General features: G+C 33.7%; 1 long non-coding RNA gene across 1 annotated transcript; it reads left to right on the forward strand.

Moving 5' to 3' along the window:
- Positions 1 to 208: 208 nt before the first annotated feature.
- On the forward strand, positions 209 to 2,767 carry LOC136759282 (uncharacterized). Its single transcript, XR_010820020.1, has 4 exons — positions 209 to 284; positions 437 to 472; positions 1,564 to 1,875; positions 2,120 to 2,767. It is a non-coding gene; the product is annotated as an uncharacterized LOC136759282 (long non-coding RNA).
- The last annotated feature ends 2,126 nt before the right edge of the window (positions 2,768 to 4,893 follow it).

Consider the following 4,893-nt stretch of genomic DNA (forward strand, 5'->3'; position numbering starts at 1 on the left):
ATCTCACTTCCTAGGCCAGTGACAGACACTGCACATAATTCATAATTCAGCAGCTGATAACTTGGTCTGGCTAGTTTTCACTTCTCTAATTCTTTTTATTTTGTTGTTTTTGTAAAGAAACACAGAATTAACTCAGGTGTTGTGAGTTGAGTTTCGTATTTCCTGTTTCTACAAATGGCTCTACTGTACATTTAAGTCCTGCCCTTACATTTGTCAGACACTAGATCAGTTTTACTGTGGAAACAACAAGGAAATGTATCGGTTTTTGACATTTTGTGAACTGCGTAAGTATATTTCCTGGCTGGTCTTATGTTTCAAGTTCTTGACTATTTTGGACACTTACGTTGTTATAGGAACATGTGCTCTGTTTCTGAGCTGAATGTTTGCACATGGATACAATCATTAATACGTTTTGTAATATATTATTTCATCACAGTTGGAATTTGGGTTATGGCACAAGCAATCGATTCAGGTAAGTTGTACATTGTATTTTATTTTAGTTTGTTCTTTATTGTGCAGATTAAAATGTGTTCATTTATATTTCAAATGTAAATAATCTATTAAATATATAAATAGTTAGGAATTATAGTAACTGGCAATTATTGCACAGAATACACTTTATCTGTTAACTTACTTTTGTGTTCAACTTCTATATGGAGCTTCTATATTTTATTGAGTTTAGGAACCTAGGATAAGTTTCAGTTTTAACACAATGCTTATTATGACATTTGTAATGTAAATCTGCCGATTCAACAGGGGAAATAATGGCACTGCAGGGTGGGAAACATATCCACACAGTCATCCCTTCAGCACTTTGGAAGGGTTTTTCTGACACTAGAGATATTCTTCATAATATTTTCCTGCAGCAAATATAAACATTTTGTCTTTTTTCCTGATTTAAATTAACATGAACTCTTGATCAACAATTACCAACAATTTTGTGGTCCATACACACAGAGGCAGAAATGTGTAAATGAACTGAATCATATCACTATGCCCTGTGCTTCTTAATTGTAATGTAAAGGTAACGAATAAAGAAGTCAGATTAAATAGATTCAGTGATATTAACTGACTCTGCACTGCTGTTGAACTGGCGCACAGAGTAGTTAATAATAAAGTCACGTTTTTGTTCCAGATTTTAAAAAATGTTCTGAAGTTTTTCAAAGTAACCATGAAACCTTAAATAGTGCAAAGCTTAAAATAAAATATAAATTAATGACCTGCTTTGATCATTACTAAAATATTTTGGAAATTTAACTAATTGCGAATTAGAAAAAATTGAGAAAATGATAATCTCAGACCGCATACTCTGAAGGTTGTATAGTTCTGATTATGATGCTTTATAGTTTACAGCTACATTTATATTTACACTTTTTGTATTGATTTATAAATGTCATCAACACGTGACGAAAGTTCAGATACATCTAGTCTAACTTTGACAACATTTTTCAATTATGTAACTAAGAGTTACTGTGGAATAAAAATGGTGAACTAAGTAACTTGAAAACTTGAAAGATGAGCCAAGTTGAATAGTTCTGTGCTGTTTCCCTCCCATTCCTACAGCCCTGTCGGCCCCAGAGAAGCCCACTCTGTCTGTGAGCCCCAGTGTGGCGGGAATGGACAGCAGTGTGGAGCTGCGCTGTGACGCCCCGCACTCTCTCTCAGGAGTCCAGTGTCGTTTCTACACAGAGGCCGGTGGACAGGAGCTCGGACAGGCGCAGTCGGACAGCCATGGCTGTGTGCTGTCAGTGAGCGGGACAGAACTGCTGGGGGGCAGAGCCTCAGGGTTCAGGGCTGAGGTCCCTGTGCTCTGTGATTACCGACAGGGAGAGACTCGCTCACAGCCCAGCAACAGGACCAGTGTGATGGTTTACAGTACGTACTCCACTACAGAAAGGATCACAAAGCATGACTGTGAATAATGTATATTTCTATAATTGAATGAAATCACAGAAAAAAGACACTAAACATACTTCTTACGGTCAGGAAAATGATCTGCAAGCCATGACTAGAAAAGTAAAAAATTATTGAAATTATTAATTACACACATACAGAATATCAACACATTTTTTTTATTACTAAAATGTTTTGCACCTACTTCTGTTTTTTCCTTCCACAGATGTCAAGACAAGACCTGACATTAGCATACCCCCCACTGTCGTAACTGAGGACAGACCTGCTTTGATTAGATGTGAACCTGATAAAGCAACACGCTGTCACTTCTATATTGGGAACAGCACAGAGCCGTTCAGATCAGAGCTCTACAATGAGGAGCATAAAGTGTGTATCATCACAGCTCAGGTGAGTGAGCTGCTCGGACAGAGAGACAGGGGGGGCAGAAGGGAGGTCTCTGTGAGCTGCGCTGCAGAACTAACTCTGGAAGGACAGACGATAATCTCTCCACACAGTGAGAGCAAGACAGTGATGATGGAGGGTAAGTATAGGATACTTATCCAGTATAGAACCAGTAAAACCAGTTAATTGGAAACTGAATAACATTTCTAACCACTGCAATAATTTATATTTTATGTTACTGTTTTGTGTCCTTGGGTCGTAAAAATGTTCAGCAACACACATGAGATTCTGTCTCTTCAACACTGCAATAAAGATGTAATAGAGAAATACACAAATAAAAAACCTGATTTTCAAAAGGGGCAAAAGCAGGAGGTGTTGGCGACATCATGTCTAAAACACCATTCAGGTAACTTCATAGACTCATTTCAAATGCGTTATCTAATGTATTGTGTATCAGCTTTCTGCTCTTTATAACCAACATCTTATCTTCCTCCTTTTGAAAACCTTACTAATAGTCTTTTATTATAATTAATTAGTTAAGATATTTAATAATAAATGTGTAAAAGCCAAAACAAATCAGAAAACAGAAATACATATATTTTACATTAAACATAAACAAAAGTCACTCTGTGTAACATCCACCTCATGTTGGCAAACAAAATAAATCTTAATATAACTAAAAATGATTGTGTTACAAAACTTGCCATGTTTGTTTGATTAATTATCATGGTAACTATACTGTAATAATAATAATAATAATAATAATAATAATAATAATAATAATAATAATAATAATAATAATGTATTTCTTAGCAGACACCCTTGTCCAGGACAACTTACAAAATATCAGAGCAATACAAAGTGCAATAATACAGTGCAATACAGTACAGGACAATAATGTAATGTAATAATGTCCAATGTATTTTTCTCTCTCAGCCAGTGGAAAGACAACAGAAACTCTCAGTGAGTAGGAAACTCTGGACGACTGACTACCTGTCTTATGAATTTCACTTCTGTTACTTTCTCCCAGTCTTTCTATTATCGTTTAAAACTGTGGAAACACCTTATTTTAAGTGTCATAAAAGAGTGTTTAATAGACATCAAAATGCTACCCATGCTTTTATTGCATATGGGTAATTTACTATGTTGTACCTTTGTTAGAAATTGTTTAATACATATAATATACACAAGTATTTTGTAATATATGCTCTTATCACAATTCTGACACAGGTTTCTTTTTTGAAGTAATTCAGTTGTCAGATGTTATTTATTCCCTCCTTAGACTAACAGCAGCTCGTGTATCTGTGTACAGTTCTGAATGTTGTGTATTGTTGTAGGAACAAATGCAACAGAGATTCTAATGTATTGTGTATCAGCTTTCTGCTCTTTATAACCAACATCTTATCTTCCTCCTTTTGAAAACCTTACTAATAGTCTTTTATTATAATTAATTAATTAAGATATTTAATAAAAAAATGTGTAAAAGCCAAAACAAATCAGAAAACAGAAATACATATATTTTACATTAAACATAAACAAAAGTCACTCTGTGTAACATCCACCTCATGTTGGCCAACAAAATAAATCTTAATATAACTAAAAATGATTGTGTTACAAAACTTGCCATGTTTGTTTGATTAATTATCATGGTAACTATACTATAATAATAATAATAATAATAATAATAATAATAATAATAATAATAATAATAGTTTATTTCTTAGCAGACACCCTTGTCCAGGACAACTTACAAAATATCAGAGCAATACAAAGTGCAATAATACAGTGCAATACAGTACAGGACAATAATGTAATGTAATAATGTCCAATGTATTTTTCTCTCTCAGCCAGTGGGAAGACAACAGAAACTCTCAGTGAATAGGAAACTCTGGACGACTGACTACCTGTCTTATGAATTTCACTTCTGTTACTTTCTCCCAGTCTTTCTATTATCGTTTAAAACTGTGGAAACACCTTATTTTAACTGTCATAAAAGAATGTTTAATAGACATCAAAATGCTACCCATGCTTTTATTGCATATGGGTAATTTACTATGTTGTACATTTGTTAGAAATTGTTTAATACATATAATATACACAAGTATTTTGTAATATATGCTCTTATCACAATTCTGACACAGGTTTCTGTTTTGAAGTAATTCAGTTGTCAGATGTTATTTATTCCCTCCTTAGACTAACAGCAGCTCGTGTATCTGTGTACAGTTCTGAATGTTGTGTATTGTTGTAGGAACAAATGCAACAGAGATTCCCACCCCTGGAATAAGCAGTGAGTCATGACTGAAAAGACATGGGAATGGGATCTTTATACACAGATGGGCTTTTAGACAAATTACAGGGTTTTTGCTTGTTGGTTGCTTTGAATGTGTTGTGGCAACTAAATGTAAAAGAAAATTAACTGAATTCAATTTAAATATATCAATCCAACTTGAGAGATTGAATATTTATTTTCTTGACTTGACTGGCTGCTAAATACAATTAAAGAAGATCTAGAATTACTATTTGATAGACTTTTTAAATAAATAAATAAATAAATAAATAAATAAATACATACATACATAATTGAAAATGAGATGGATC

Source organism: Amia ocellicauda, chromosome 9, assembly GCF_036373705.1.
Source record: "Amia ocellicauda isolate fAmiCal2 chromosome 9, fAmiCal2.hap1, whole genome shotgun sequence".
Lineage (NCBI taxonomy): Eukaryota > Metazoa > Chordata > Actinopteri > Amiiformes > Amiidae > Amia > Amia ocellicauda.